Genomic DNA, 17,500 nt, shown 5'->3' with positions numbered 1-17,500 from the left:
TGAGTTTACCTGACAATCTTATGTGGAACATTAGTAGGGTTTTTGAATATTTCCTATTTTATCTAAATTAACAGTTTTATTTGTGGTTTATACATTAATCTCTTGACAAAAGCAAGCGTATAGCAAGTGGAAATTTGAAGCTGCCACTGCAGAGATTTTATTTAGAGTTCTGACTCTTGGGCTAATCCTCTGCCCTCTGTACTTGTGAGTCCCCTATGAAAAATTACTCAGACCGGTTGTTAATTTGTAACGGGACATAATGCTACACGCTTTATATTCTCCTTGGCCGAAACTATCTCAGTCCTCAGCAATGTCAGGAGGTTGTTAAATATCATACTGGATAGCTAATAATCTCTATTGATACTCCTACAGTGGGTTCTCTGCTTGCCCACCCCTCCCCATAAGCTTCGTACACACGCTGATTTGAATTCTGCTATGGCGGACGATAAAGATCGCTTCCAAAAATATTAAAAGAATTCAGCGTTTGCACAGCTGCCGTCTGCTAATGACAAATCCTGAAATCGTAATCTTCTGATCTAGTAATCTACTTGGCCAGGACCCTTGAAGGTTACTATAAGGGAATGTTGCTTTTTAATTCTACTGACCTTGTCATTTGTGTAACATAAAGATCCCAGTTCTGCTCATGTGTGGTTTCCTGCTCTCATGACAGGAGGACACTCCCCTTCATAGTAATGACTCAGCCTCTCCTGTTCTGCTGATCTCTGCTGACTGGTTTGTGGAGACATTCATGAAAACAGCCATGTGCTGATCAGCCCCTCCCAGCTGTAGTGAGTGGGAGTGTTTGCAAGTCCCTCCCTCACTGGGAAGTCTCTGCAGCTGATCTGTAAAGTGGCTTCTAGCCAACCTCCTGGTGTATAATACTGTGCAAAATCTAAGGCATCCAAGCAGTATAGCAGCATTCATTGTGATCTCAGATGGAGAAATAGGTTTCTCTGTGCTGTGGCTGCTAAGGCGACAACTCATCCATTTTTTTTAAAGACTTACCCTAATATAGAATTTTTTGATCTCTCCTACCTCCCCCCCCCCCCCTTATTTGAAGTTATTTTATAATCATTGACCTATTATAGTGGTCTTCTCGGGCATGTTCTAAAAGGCTTTAACTCCAAAATCGCATAACAAGTTTTTGGATAGGCAGAAAGCCTGGATCATGTAGGAAAAAGTATTTATACAGTCATCTGACGTTCCCCACTGACCCCCGCAGTATAGGCTACTGAGCTAGCCCCTCTTGGGATTACAAACATGTGACAATATGAATAATAGTAATAGCCTTAGCCTACAGCGTTTTCACTTGTTATCCTTTTCCTTAAAAATGGAAGTGTTAGTTTCTAGTTTTCTTATATAGAAAATATCCTAATTTTAGTTTTTCGTTTTTAGATCTCTTCTAAAACATTTACTTTTTGTTATACTTTAAGGTTTAAAAAGAAAAATACAAAATGTTTGGATGTTTTTATGCCTACTGGGTTTGCCAGGGTTTCTAGGTATGTCCAGCATGGCTCAGTGCGTGTAGACACGGTCACAGATAATATGAATGGCGTGGGAGTTGGATGTTAATGTCTTTGCTCAGGGGGAGGGGAGGAAGCTCCAGCGTGTTGATAAACCTACAACAGTTCTGTAATCCGATACCCAGAGATCTCACCCGGACTTGTTTGCCTGCCGGTCTTATGTGGGAAATGTGTAGGACTTTTGAAGATCTCCTATTTTACTAAGATTTTATTTTTTCAGTTAAAAACAAATCTATTCTCTAAAAGGAAGCCTATTGCAAGTGAAAATTGGAAGCTGCCACTGCAGAGCTTTTATTTAAAGATGCGAGTCCTGACTCTTGGGCTAATCCTCTGTCTCTGTACTTATAAGTCCTCTATGAAAAATTACTCATATCGGGTGTTGTAATGGTACATAAAGCCACACACACTTTAAATTCTCCTCGGATGAAGCTATCTGTCCAGAGTCTAGATCATTACTGCCATCTCCTGACATTGCTGAGGAGGTCGTTTGATATCTATTATACTGTATAAGGCTCGGTCCACACGCCCAGTTACAGGTCGGATCCGTTTCACACGGATCAGTTTTTCTAAAAGCTGATGCAAATCTGATCAGTTTTTCAAAATGTTATCGTTTTGTAGCCAAAAAGCGGAGCCACGGATACGTTTTTTTTAACCATTGTGAACCGACCCTAACTAATAATTTCTTTTGAATTTCCTGCAGGGGAGTTTCTCTGCTTGCCCTCCCCATAAGCTCCACACACACTGATTTGAATTCTGCCATGGCAGACGATAAAGATTGCCTTAGCCGAAAATCTTAAAAGAAACCAGTGTTTATTCCGTGGCAGCCTGACATCTGATAAAGATGCGGCAATGTATGACAAATCCTGATCTAGTAAATTTCTGATCTAAACTACTTGGCCAGGTCCCTTGAAGGTTACTATAAGGGGATTTTACTGTATAATGCCACTGACCTTGTCATTTGTGTGACATGAGAATCCCAGTTCTGCTCATGTGTGGTTTCCTGCTCTGTGACAGGAGGACACTCCTCTTCGTAGTAATGACTCAGCCTCTCATTCTTGTAGGAGTATATATCCCCCCCCCCCCCCCAGTGCCAACACCAAGGTCGCTCAGCGCACACTCAGCGACGCCATCTCACGGTGGGAGACATCCCTCCCAGACTCCCTCTTCATCGTCTGCGAGGACTTCAACAGCGCTAACCTCCGCATAGAGATGCCCCGCTACAAACAGCACATTACTTGCCCCACCAGGAATCAGAACACCCTGGACCATTGTTACACGGTCCTCAAGGAGGCGTACAAACCTATTCGACAGGCTCCCCTAGGAAACTCAGACCACTGCCTAATCCATCTAATTCCCACCTACAGAATGCACCTTGAATCATCCAAGCCAGTCCTCAGGACTGTGAGAAAGTGGACAGAAGAGGCTAAGCTACAACTACAGGCCTGCTTTGACTGCACCGACTGGGCAACCTTTGAGTCAGCCTGCCTGGAGGAATGGTCAGAGAACGTCACCTCCTACATCAGCTTCTGCGAGGAGCTGTGCATCCCCACAAAAACTTTCAGGGTCTACCCTAACAACAAGCCCTGGTTTAACGGCAAGTTACGCCGGCTCCGGAAAATCAAGGAAGAAGCGCACAAGTCTGGAACACCAGAGGAGTTCAAGGCAGCCAGGTACTCCCTCAAGCGCGAACTTAGCGTCGCAAAAAGGGCCTACTCCAACAAGCTGGGGCTCCGCCTACGCTCAAACACACGGGAGGTCTGGCAAGGGCTTAGGGTAGCCACAAATTTCAAACCCTCTCCTCAACAAGCACCCCCGAGTCTCGAACTAGCAGAAAAACTCAACGAATTCTATGGCAGGTTTGAACATCAACCTACCCATGTAGGTGACCCGAAGGCCACCCACTGGGCACCCCCCATATCCACCTCTCCTAGTACTGGCAGTGCCCTCCCAGAACCAGTAGTAGTCCAGGGGACAGACATACTCAGGCACCTCCAGAGACTAAATCCTAGGAAAGCCTCTGGCCCGGACGGCGTGTCATCCATGTGCCTGAGATCCTGCGCTAGCCAGCTAGCCCCGGTTCTGACCTCTATTTTTCAGAACTCCCTGTCGGCTGGCAAAGTACCCTCCTGCTTTAAAAGGTCCACTATCATACCGGTACCTAAAAAACCAGGTGCTACGGATCTCAACAACTACAGACCCGTGGCCCTTACCTCAACTGTCATGAAGATCTTTGAAAAACTAGTCCTTACCCATCTGAAAAACTCCACCAACGCTCTCCTAGATCCACTTCAGTTTGCATACAGGGCAAACCGGTCCATAGAGGATGCCATCAACATCAGTCTGGCATACATTATGGAACATCTGGACAGACCCAACACCTACGCCAGGATCCTTTTCCTGGATTTTAGCTCTGCTTTCAATACGATCTGCCCGAACATCCTGTATAACAACTTAGCGCAAATAGGGCTTGACGTAAATCTCTGCAACTGGATCAAGGACTTCCTCACAAACAGGACACAACAGGTTAAACTTGGCAGCTGCCTCTCCCAATTGAGGACCACAAATACTGGCGCCCCCCAAGGCTGTGTACTGTCTCCGATCCTGTTTTCCCTGTATACAAACAGATGCACCTCCACTGCCGACTGCGTTAAGGTAATTAAATTTGCGAACGACACCACCATCCTTGGTCTCATCAGTGAGGAGGACGAACGCACCTACCGCAGCGAGATCGAGCGGATCTGCAACTGGTGTAAGGACAACATGCTTGTCCTAAACGCTGCTAAGACGGTCGAGTTGGTTATCGACTTCAGGAAATGCCCCCCCCACTCAGCCTGGTACTCATTGAAGGCACGGAAGTCACCAGAGTATCTAGCGTTCGGTTTCTGGGCACTACTATCACCAACGACTTGAGATGGAGTGTAAACACCACTAAATGCCAAAAGAAGGCGCAGCAACGGCTGTTCTTCCTAAGACAACTCAGGAAGTTTGGTATGCCGCAGGAGCTGCTGTCTAGCTTCTACACTGCCACCATAGAGTCAATCCTGTGCTCCTCTATCATCGTGTGGTATGGTGGAGCCACGTCTAGCGACCGGTACAGACTGCAAAGAGTAATAAATACAGCGGAAAAAATCATTGGTTCCCCCCTGCCACCTCTGGACCTCCTCCACGCATCCAGACTGAGAACAAGGGCAGTCAGGATCACGAATGACCGGCTCCATCCCGGCAGCCGCTTCTTCAACCGCATGCGCTCAGAATACCGTTACAGGGCTATTTCCACCAAAGCCTCCAGGCACAGGAACTCCTTTTTCCCCCAAGCAGTGTGCCTTCTGAACTCAAATCTCACACACAGTATAACTAAATAGCACATCTGTGACCCAGGCCTAAATAAATATGTACTTATCCTGTGGATTACCGCAGGTAGTTTTTTGCTCTAACATACCTTAATTCTTCTGTACTGCACATGTTTTTTGCACTACCTCGTTTAATGTCTTTGTCTGCTCGTCATTGCATGCTTTGATGTACTATGCTCTATTCTGATGTGTACCACAAACAATTCCGAGTGTGGCAACTGCTGCACTTGGTGAAATAAAATCTGATTCTGATTTGCTGATCTCTGCTGCCTGGTTTGTGGTGACATTCATGAAAACACAGCCATGTGCTGATCAGCCCCTCCCAGCTGTAGTGAGTGGGAGTGTTTGCAAGTCCCTCCCTCACTGGGAAGTCTCTGCAGCTGATCTGTACAGTGGCTTCTACCCAACCTCCTGGTGTATTAATACCATGCAAAATCTAAGGCATCCAAGCAGTATAGCAGCATTCATTGTGATCTCAGATTGAGAAATAGGTTGCTCTGTGCAGTGGCTGCTAATGCAACAGCCAACTGTCACTCAGCCATGTTGGTCTTTTTTTTTTTTTTTTTTTACAGACAATATAGCATTTCTAGCATATTTATATCCTCCCCCCCCCCCCCCCACCCCCATTCATTTGAGGTTTTGTTTTGTCCTTGACCTGTTATAATGGTACTTGGGCGTGTTCTATACTGTTTAACTCCTAACTGCCTACAGGGCATCCTCCCAGTCTTCATCATCTAGTGATAGACCTACAGCTATCCATTTGTCTTTCGAGCATGCTTTGCTTCCAACCAGTTCCCTGTATATATCTCCTATCTGATGCTTCACCTGACCTGATTTAAGCAATTACTAGTTTTACTTTAAAAGAAAATAACTTTTTTTTTCTAGTGTTTTTTGTTTTGTTTTAAATTTGTTTTGAAACATTTACACTTTGCTTTATTATGCAGAACTTTCATGTTAAAAACAAAAAAATGTTTATGCATGTCTTCAATGCAACCTGGTATGCCCAGCACTGCTCAGTGCCTGTAGACACGGTCACTTATAATTGTGTGAAGGGCTTGGGAGCCGGATCATACCATGTTTGCTAAAGGGAGGGGGGGAGATCAAGTGTGTTGATAATCCTACAGCAATTCTGTCATCCGATACCCAGAAATCTCATCCGGACGTGGGTTTGTGGAAAATAAGTAGGACTTTTGAATAGTTCCTATTTTGCCAAATATAATAAAAATTGACATTGTTTTTTTAATGGTAAAAAATGAAATCTTTTCACAAAAGGAAGCGAGTGGAAAATGGAGGCTGCAGACCTTTTTATTTAAAGATGCAGCTTTCCTGACTCTCGGGTTAATCCTCTATCTCTGTACTTTTGACCCCCTGCAATAAACTGCTCAGATCGGCTGTTATGACTCAGCATATTATAATTATACATAAAGCTACACACACTTCAGATTTTCCTCGGCTCAAACTATCTCCGCCTTCAGTCTAGAATCTAGATCATTACTGTCAACATTGTTGAGGAAGTCGTAAGATATCATACTGGACAACAAAATTACTCTTTATTGAAGTTACCGCAGTGGGTTATCTCTGCTTCCACTCCGCATAAGCTGCGTACACACGCTGGTTTGAATTGTGCCATGACAGACAATGTTCGGCTCAGCCAAAAATATTAAAAAGAAACTAGTGTGTCTTCAGCGGCCGCCCAACATCTCATAAAGTCCAAACTTTGTATGTCAATTCCTGATGCAGCAAATTTCTGATCTAGTTAACTACTTGCCCAGGTCCCTTAAAGCTTACTATAAGGGGAATACTACTGCATAATTCCACTGACCTTGCCATTTGTGTGACATGAGGATCCCAGTTCTGCTCATGTCGGGTTTCTTGCTCTGACAGGACACTCCCCTTCATAGTAATGACTCAGCCTATCCTGTTCTGCTGATCTTGGCTGCCTAGTTTGTGGAGACATTCATGAACACACAGCCATGTGCTGATCAGCCCCTCCCAGCTGTAGTAAGTGGGAGTGTCTGCAAGTCCCTCACTCACTGGAAGTCTCTGCAGCTGATCTGTACAGTGGCTTCTACCCAGCCTCTTGGTGTATTAATACTGTGCAAAATCTAAGGCATCCAAGCAGTATAGCAGCATTCATTGTGATCTCAGATGAAGTAGGTTGCTCTGTGCAGTGGCTGCCAATACAACAGTCAACTCTCACTCAGCCATTTTTAGTTTATTTTTTTTATAGACTTAATATAGAATTTCTTGACAGCCCCCCCCCCCCCCCCCTTCCTTTTTATTTGAGGTTATGTTAGTCATTTACCTATTATAATGGTCACCTTGGGCATGTTCTAAATAGCCTTAACTCCAAAGTGGCATAAAAAGCTTTTAGATAGGAAGAAAGCCTGTATCATGCAGAAAAAATATATACAGTCATTTGACGTTCCCCACTGACTCCTGCTGTATGGGAACTACTGAGCTAGCCCCTCGTGGGATTACAAACATCCTAACCATATGAAGAATATTAAAAGCCTACAGCGTTTTCACTGGTTATCTTTTTACTTAAAAGTGGACGTGTCATAGTTTCTAGTTTTCTTATGTAGAAAATATCCTGATTTTTTTTTTGGTTTGTTTTAGATCGGTTCTGAAACCTTTACCTCTTTGCTTTATTATACTTAAAGGTTTTAAAAGAAAAATACAATTTTTTTTTCTATGCCTACTGGGTTTGCCAGGGTTTTTAGGTATGTCCAGCATTGCTCAGTGCCTGTAGACATGGTCACTAATAATATGAATGGCGTGGGAGTTGGATGTTAACGTCTTTGCTCAGGGGGAGGGGAGGAAGCTCCAGCGTGTTGATAAACCTACAACAATTCTGTAATCCGATACCCAGAGATCTCACCCAGACTTGTTTGCCTGATGGTCTTATGTAGGAAATGAGTAGGATTTTTGAAGATTTCCTATTTTACTAAGATTTTATTATTTTTGCAGTTAAAAACAAATCTATTCTCAAAAAGGAAGTCTATAAGCAAGCGAAAACTGCCACTGCAGAGCTTTTGTTTAAAGATGTGTGTCCTGACTCTTGGGCCAATACTCTGTCTCTGTACTTGTGATACCCCTACGAAAAATTACTCATAATGGGTGTTATGGTACATAAAGCCACACGCTCTTTACATTCTCCCCGGGAGAAACGTTCTCCGTCCAGAGTCTAGATCATTACTGCCATCTCCTGACATTGCTGAGGAGGTCGTTCAATATCTATTATACTGGATAACTTCTTTTGAGATTCCTGCAGTGGTTGTTCTCAGCTTGCCCTCCCCATAAGCTCCGCACACACTGATTTGAATTCTGCCATAGCATAGCATAAAGCGCCTCAGCCGAAAATCTTGAAAGAAACCAGAATGTGTATTCAGTGGCAGCCTGACGTCTGATAAAGATGCGGCATTCATTGTATGCCGAATCCTGATCTAGTAAACGACTTGGCCAGGCCCCTTGAAGCTTATTATAAGGCATACGAAATGCAAAACTTAAATACAAACAAAGGATAGAGGAAAACTTTGAAAATGACTCAAACCCAAGGAGGATGTGGCAAAGCATTCAACTATTCACAGATTACAAAAAGAAGAATAGCACTCAATATACACTGGACAATAACATCCCCAGCCTAGCAGAGGAAATTAACAACTTCTTTGCTAGATTTGAAAAAGACAACAATCGGCCTCCAGTGAACTTTGGGCCCACTACAGACTCACAGCCATTAATCCTTCACATACATGAAGTGCAGCAAGCACTCACAAATATCAACACCAGGAAAGCTGCAGGTCCTGATGGTGTGCAAGGACGTGTGCTCCAAGCCTGTGCTGGTCAACTAGCGAAAGTTTTTACACAAATATTCAACCTCTCTCTGTTCTTGGGTGTATTCCCATCATGCCTTAAATCTACAACCATTGTGCCAGTCCCAAAAAATCCTAGGATAACCTGTCTTAATGATTATCGACCAGTTGCTCTAACCCCTGTCATCGCCAAGTGCTTTGAACGACTGGTAGCCACACACATCAAGGCCTCCATCCCAGCAAATCTAGATCAACACCAGTTTGCTTACCGAACAAATAGATCGACTGAGGATGCCATCTGTGTAGCTCTCCATGCTGCCCTCTCACACCTGGAAAAGCCCAACTCCTATGTTAGGATGCTCTTTGTTGACTACAGCTCAGCATTTAACACCATTGTACCTAGCCAGCTGACCAACAAACTCCATGCACTAGGTCTTGCTCCCTCCATATGTACTTGGTTATTGGACTTCCTTACTAATCGCCCTCAAACTGTCAGACTAGGAAAACAGACATCCTCCACCCTTACCCTTAGCACTGGCGTGCCACAGGGCTGTGTATTAAGCCCTCTCCTCTATGCACTTTTCACCCATGACTGCCAGCCTATCCATACCTCAAACGTAATTGTTAAGTTTGCAGATGAATTAAACAACCAAGAGGATAAGCACCATCCTATAAATAACATTTGTATAATTAAGGAATGGAATGTGCTAATTGGGTATATCAGTATTAACCACTTAGCAACTTCTGCCACGCTTTTCTATGTCCTTGTTTACAAACACCTATAAAAACATGTAAATATTTGGTTCTGTTTTCTATTTTTAGAAAACGGAGTACGTATAGCACCATCTTGTGGCCAAAAAGTAAAACTACTTCCAAATACACCATTATTCACTTACCATAGAAAAAATAAATACATTTTCATTATTTTTGAAACTCCTTCACCCCTAACCCAAAATAAAATATTATCGCCATACTTTGTACTAGGGACACAATTTAAACATTGTAATAACTGGGACAAATGGGCAAATAAAATGTGTCTGTTTTATCTACAATAGCACTTTTTTTTTTTTAAACTACAATGGCTGAAAGCTGAGAAATGGTGATTTTTTTCCTTTTTTTCTTCTTCTTCCCTGTCAAATCCATATAAAATAATATAATTCTTAGCATAAAGTACTGCCCAAAGGAAGCCTAGTTTTTCTCGCAAAAAATAATGTATAGATCATTTCAGTGTGATAATTAGTGATAAAGTTATTACCGAATGAATGGGAAGAGCTTTTGAAGGGGAAAAAAAACTGTGGTAGAGAAGTGGTTAATAAGCAACAAAGAGAAAAAGGTACCCAACATAAAGCACCAAGCCACTCCAATTACATTCAAAATACAAAATATCTTTATTTGATGAATTACAAACACAATAAAAACAATATTAAAAATCACCAAGGGGTGATAGCAGCGGTGTACAAGGTCAAACAATAATTCTGCAATAGTTATATTCAATACAAGCAATATTAAAGTCCTCACACTCAAGAATTATGTATATATATATCAGGTAGGTAACTATATATAGGTATACAGCACGGTGGCGTAGTGGTTAGCTCTCTCGCCTTGCAGCGCTGGGTCCCTGGTTCGAATCCCAGCCAGGGCACTATCTGCAAAGAGTTTGTATGTTCTCTCCGTGTCTGTGTGGGTTTCCTCCGGGCACTCCGGTTTCCTCCCACATTCCAAAAACATATGGATAAGTTAATTGGCTCCCCCTAAAAATTGGCCCTAGACTACAGTAATTACACTATATAATATAGACATATGGTAATGGTAGGGATTAGATTGTGAGCTCCTTTGAGGGACAGTTAGTGACAAGATATAGATATGTATATACATTGTACAGCGCTGCGTAATATGTCGGCGCTATATAAATACTAAATAATAATAATAATACAGGGAAACCTCAGTAAAATCCGTAAGAACAATAAACCCCATATATAGTGCACTGTGCAAAACCTAAATAAACGAATAGGACTGGGACTACAATAACAAACCCAGATATAACGTATATGACAGCAGTAGAGCAATGCATCACTCTCTCTGAAGCGGGTTGAGCCCGCGTGATGCATTAAGGCGGCGGCGGTGTTCCTTGGCGGCCTCCTCTCCTATACGTAGGTTATTCTCTACTCTTTTATTTTGAATTGCTGTACATTGGATTCCCCTCGGGTTTTCTCTACTGCTGTCATATACGTTATATCTGGGTTTGTTATTGTAGTCCCAGTCCTATTCATTTATTTAGGTTTTGCACAGTGCACTTTATATGGGGTTTATTGTTCTTACGGATTTTACTGAGGTTTCCCTGTATACCTATATATAGTTACCTACCTGATATTTATACATAATTCTTGAGTGTGAGGACTTTAATATTGCTTGTATTGAATATAACTATTGCAGAATTATTGTTTGACCTTGTACACCGCTGCTATCACCCCTTGGTGATTTTTAATAATGCTTTTATTCTGTTTGTAATTCATCAAATAAAGATATTTTGTATTTTGAATGTAATTGGAGTGGCTTGGTGCTTTATGTTGGGTACCTTTTTCTCTTTGTTGCTTATTAAGTTTGCAGATGATACGACTGTCATTGGGCTTATATCAGACAATGAGGAAGCTGCATACAGAGAAGAAGTTAGGAACCTGACCGCATGGTGCGACATTAACAACCTGTTATTAAATACAAAGAAGACCAAAGAAATTATTCTGGACTTTAGGACCACCAAAAAGACTACTCACCTACCGCTAATGATCAATGCAGAGGCTGTGGAGAGAGTTTCCAGCTTCAAATTTTTGGGAGTCACCATCGCAGAGAACCTGTCCTGGGCTGACAATGCTTTAGCTCTAACTGGCAAAGCACAACAACGCCTCTACTTTCTCAGGAAACTAAGGAGCGCTAACCTCCCACAGAAGCTGCTGGTTAATTTCTACAGATGCACTATAGAAAGCGTTCTGACCAATTGCATGACGGCCTGGTACAACAGCTGCACGAAGGCTACTAGAGAAGCCCTGCAGCGAGTTGTTAAAACAGCAGAAGCCATTATTGGCACTGAACTACCATCACTGGAACTTTTGTATAATGCTCGCAGCTTGAGAAGGGCCAAAAACCTTATCAAAGACAACACTCACCCTGGAAATGCCTTGTTTGAGCTCCTTCCATCAGGTAAACGTTTTAGATCAACCCGCACACACACAAACAGACTGAAAGACAGCTTTTTCCCATCCGCCATAAACTTGATAAACTCTGAATCCTCTCTGAAATAATTAACACTGTGTACAAATTGTTTAAACATCTGTAATACCTGGCATACTTGTATAATTTCTTCTCTTCCTTGTTACTATCACTATGTTCCCTATATGCACCGTGGGGTTGTCATGAAAAGTAATTTCGTTGTGTTACACAATGACAATAAAGTGAATTGAATTGAAGGGGAATATTACTGTATAATTCCGCTGACCTTGTCATTTGTGTGGCATGAGGATCCCAGTTTTTTTCATGTGGTTTTCCTGCTCTTATGACAGGAGGAAATTTGCAATAATTCAGATATAACTGAACATTTGTGGTTACCCACAATGCACCACTACTGAATATGCAAATTATTTTCGCCCCTGTAAGCCAAACAAGCATCCAGAACCGCTGGTGTATAGCAAGCCTATAGCTTTAAATATCACAGCCACAAAAACCTCACCTGTAGACAGCCTGTTTCGGGCTTTTGGCCCTCATCAGTATATGGCAGGGATTGATATGGCTGTAAATTTCACCAAGCATTGCTTATTAGTATGAGGGCTTTTCGGTCTCTTTTATCCCCCTATACATTCCTAGTGGTTTGGGTCACCCTGAGCTGCTTGGTTACTCTGACAGAACATTCCCCTTCATAGTAATGACTCAGCCTCTCCTGTTTTGCTGATCTGCTGCCTGGTTTGTGAAGACATTCATGAAAACACAGAGCCATGTGCTGATCAGCCCCTCCCAGCTGTAGTGAGTGGGAGTGTTTGCAAGTCCCTCCCTCCCCGGGAAGTCTCTGCAGCTGATCTGTACAGTGGCTTCTACCCAACCTCCTGGTGTATTAATACTGTGCAAAATCTAAGCCATCCAAGCAGTATAGCAGCATTAATTGTGAGCTCAGATGGAGAAATAGGTTTCTATGTGCTGTGGCTGCTAAGGCAACAACCAAATCTCACTCAGCCATGTTGGTCTTTTTTTTTAATCTTTTTTATAGACTTAATGAGACATTTTGTGGCCACCTTCATTTTTTTTTTTTTTTTCATCCCCCCCCCCCCCCCCCCCCCCCTTCCCTCATTTATTTCAGGTTGTTTTTTGTCTTTGACCTGTTATAATTGTTTCCTTGAGCATTTTCTATACTGTTTAACTCCTAACTGCCTTCAAGGCGTCCTCCCAGTCTTCATCATCTAGTGATAGATTTACAGCTATCCATTTGTCTTGCGAGCATGCTTTGCTTCCAACCAGTTCCCCGTAAATTTCTCCTATCTGATGCTTCACCTGACTTGATTTAAACAATTCCTAGTTATAGAAAATACCCTGTGTATACCCTGGCTTGGGAGTCGGATCATACTGTCTTTGGTGAGGGGGAGCTCCAGTTTGTTGATAAACCTACAGCAATTCTGTAATCCGATAACCAGATATCTCCTCCGGACCTAGGTTTGTGGAAAATAAGTAGGATGTTTGAATGCTTTCTATTTTAAGAAACCTAATAAAAATAGTTGTTTTTTTTTTTGTTTTTTTTTAATGAAAATGAAATGAATCTATTCACAAAAGGAAGCCTATTAATAGCTAGCAGAAAATGGAGGCTACAGGCTACTTTTATTTAAAGATGCAACTCTTCTGACACTCGGGTTAATCCTCTATCTTTGTACTTTTGAGTCCCCTACGAAAAGCTACTCAGATTGGCTGTTATGACTCAGCATAATATGTTCTAATTGTACATAAAGCTACACACACTTCAGATTCTCCTCGGCTGAAAGGATCTCAGCCTTCAGTCTAGATAATTACTGCCATCTCCTGAGATTGTTGAGAAGGTCGTTAGATATCCATCACAGACAACAAATTACAATATTAACTGAAGTTCCTGTAGTGGGTGTTCCATTTGCCCTCCTTATAAGGTACATAGACACGCTGGTGTGAACTTGGCTGTGGCAGATGATAAAGACAGCCTTGGCCAAGAATCTTAAGAGACCACCGTGTGTGTGTACAGCAGCCTCCCGAAGTCAGCTAAAGATCCGACTGTATGCTGAATCCTGATATAATGCTGGATACACACCATGCGTTTCCGCATTCGATGCGTCCGTCGATACGCGTCGATTCCATTATTTCCGACATGTCCGATTCAAGCTTCGATGGATCGTTAGGTCGATTTGCCATACTTTACATGGCAATCGACCTAAAAATCATCGAAATTCGTTCGGAAATAATCGTATCGACGGACGCGTGCGACACGGAAACTCATGGTGTGTATCCAGCATTAGTCCCTTGAAGCTTAAAACTACCTACACACGTCTGACTGAAACAAACTACCGGTCGTCAGACCCGCCTGCGGGGGCGGCCGTTCTGACGAGTTTCCCGGTGTACAGTCTGTCGTTAGGCTGATACGGCTAGTTTTGCCTGATCTGCTCTGCGGATCGGTCAAAACCAGCCTTATCAGCCTGACGACAGACTGTACACACTGGCAAACTGTCGTCAGAACGGCCGCCCCGTGGGCTGGCCTGACTGGTATTTTGCCGCAGTCAGCCATGTGTACGAATCTTAAGCCCCATACACACGCTCCACAGCGGTCTTTTATGCTTTCACCACTTTTGTTGAACCAGTTGAAACGCCTAGAAAAAAAGTATTTTGCTATTGTTGAAAGAGCTGATGATACTGATAAGTCAATCCAATAGTTGGTTTGACTACTTATCAGCTCTTTGAACAATAGCAAAAGACCTTTTTTATTTAGGTGTTTCAACTTGCTTCGCAACAAAAGTGGTGAAAGCATAAAAGACCGCTGTTGAGCGTGTGTATGGGGCTTTACTGTAAGGGGATTTTATTGTATAATGCCTCTGACCCTGTCATTTGTGTGACATGAGGATCCCAGTTCTGCTCATGTGGAGTTTCCTGCTCTGGTGACAGGAGGACACTCCCCTTCATAGTAATGACTCAGCCTCTGCTGTTCTGCTGATCTCTGCTGCCTGGTTTGTGGAGACTGTTCATGAAAACAGAGCCATGTGCTGATCAGCCCCTCCCAGCTGTAGTGAGTGGGAGTGTTTGCAAGTCCCTCCCTCACTGGGAAGTCTCTGCAGCTGATCTGCACAGTGTAAAATGGATTTGAAGTGTTGCGCCACTGGTGGCAGCAGCTAAATCTGATAAAGGTTATCCCAATTCCTCAAAATAATCATATGAAATATCAGATAGCGCTAGTTGAAAATGTGTTAAGAGATTGGGTATCTCCAGTGCTAATAAAAACCATATTGCTGGTTGTTGAAAATCATAAAATTTTACACAACTTTAATACATTTTCACTAAGTAGACAGATAAAATCATGTGTTAAAATTGATAATGATTGCTTATATACATATACACACACTGGAAATTAAGGACTTTCAATAGATGTAGCTACACTGAAGTAGTTAATTAATCGTTGGCAGTGCAGAAGCTTAAAACTTGAACGAACTTAGTAGTGAGGAGAATTGATCCCAGTAATAGGATATTCAGAGGTGATCCTCCTTGATATGTGGAGTTAAGACAGTGAAGTTCCAGTTTAATGGTAGTGGGTCCTTCTTTTGTGGAGGCACATGCGCATTAAGTGAACTTCACTAAGCTTAATTTGCTGGATTATTCAGGGGTCAATGGAGGTGCGGATTGTAGTTGGTACTCACGATCCCGGTGGTTGTCACAGCAGGAGCCGCTGGATATGCACGAGTCCTAAGGGGGAGCCGCTCGACCTCACTGGCCCCGGCCGGCAGCACAATGAGAGAGACTTGACGAGCTGCAGGATGGACGCTGCAGGGTCGGGCAGTCTGCCCGGCTCCCAGGAGAGATGCTCTGTTGCTGAAGGCGGATTCCGTTCTCCCAACGCTGCGTGCTGGATTCAGACAGCCGCTCTCTTCCTCGTGGTGTGTGACGTCACACGTGATGCCTGGTGCTGATGTTTCGGGAGGAACGCCCCCCCCTTTCTCAAAGCTGACAACCCGAGAAATAGAGGAGGCTGTCTTTTATGCCGTGCAGACTCCCTAGCTGTCATTCAAAACAAAGCGACTATCATTCAAAGGCGAACAGCTCCAGTTCACTATTCAAACCATGGAACAGTCATGACATTCTTTATAGTGAGCTGACAATGGATGTTTAGTGTTCCCCTTCAGTATATTAGTGCAATGTTCTCCCAACCTCTCTTTTAGTGGGCGTTTGGTCCTCCCCACATTCCTTTAAAGGAACGATGTTCTATGCGGTGGAGAAAGTCCTAAAGCCATGGAGGGAAGGAGATTATATTCAGCAAATGTCCAGAAGAGAAGATAATTGGATATACAATTTAAACACTCTCACACCACATGGTTTGAATAGTGAACTGGAGCTGTTCGCCTTTGAATGATAGTCGCTTTGTTTTGAATGACAGCTAGGGAGTCTGCACGGCATAAAAGACAGCCTCCTCTATTCCTCGGGTTGCCAGCTTTGAGAAAGGGGGGGCGTTCCTCCCGAAACCTCAGCACCAGGCATCACGTGTGACGTCACACACCACGAGGAAGAGAGCGGCTGTCTGAATCCAGCACGCAGCGTTGTGAGAACGGAATCCGCCTTCAGCAACAGCGCATCTCTCCTGGGAGCCGGGCAGACTGCCCGACCCTGCAGCGTCCATCCTGCAGCTAGTCAAGTCTCTCTCATTGTGCTGCCGGCCGGGGCCAGTGAGGTTGAGCGGCTCCCCCTTAGGACTCGTGCATATCCAGCGGCTCCTGCTGTGACAACCACCGGGATCGTGAGTACCAACTACAATCCGCACCTCCATTGACCCCTGAATAATCCAGCAAACTAAGCTTAGTGAAGTCCACTTAATGCGCATGATCTGTACAGTGGCTTCTACCCAACCTCTATCATCCAAGCAGTATAGCAGCATTAATTGTGATTATAGATGAAGAAATAGGTTGCTCTGTTCAGTGGCTGCTGATACAACAGCCAACTGTCACTCATCCATGTTAGTCCTTATTGACATAATACAGAATTTTGTGACTTGCCTTCCCCCCCCCTTCTTTATTTGAGGTTGTTTGTGTCCTTGATATATTATAATGGTCACATTGGGCATGTTCTATACTGTTTAACTCTGAATTGCCTCCAAGGGGCTTAATTTACAAAACGGTGCTAACTTTAGCACTGGCCCTTAGCACGTCTAAACTCAGTTGAAATGTGAGAAGTAGTGATCGTGCGCAAAGTACCATGTGCAAAGTTTTGCGCTCGCACTGCACAGAGCGCAGGGCGCTCCGCGCGAAGTGCCCACTAAAGCCTATGGGACTTAGCACGCACAAAGTTTTGCGCGCGGTACTTAGCGTACGATCTGATTGAGAAAACTGGTGCTAACCTACTTAGCACCATGGTTAGCGCGCCTTAATACTTTAGACGTGCTAAGTAGGTTAGCACCTCTTAGTAAATCAAGCCCAAGGCGTTCTTACAGTCTTCATCATCTAATGATAGACCTACAGCTATCCCTTTGTCTTTCGAGCATGCTTTGCTTCCAACCAGTTCTCCATAAATATCTCCTCTCTGGTGCTTCACCGGACCTGATTTAAGCAATTCCTAATTTACT

General features: G+C 43.4%; 1 protein-coding gene across 2 annotated transcripts in view; it reads left to right on the top strand.

Moving 5' to 3' along the window:
- Positions 1 to 17,500, top strand: part of KDM3A (lysine demethylase 3A) — an 84,017-nt gene that overhangs the window by 22,597 nt on the left and 43,920 nt on the right. The gene's annotated exons all lie outside the window — the stretch shown is intronic.

The sequence above is a fragment of the Hyperolius riggenbachi genome, chromosome 1, assembly GCF_040937935.1.
Source record: "Hyperolius riggenbachi isolate aHypRig1 chromosome 1, aHypRig1.pri, whole genome shotgun sequence".
Lineage (NCBI taxonomy): Eukaryota > Metazoa > Chordata > Amphibia > Anura > Hyperoliidae > Hyperolius > Hyperolius riggenbachi.
This window is presented reverse-complemented; position numbering and strand designations above follow the sequence as displayed.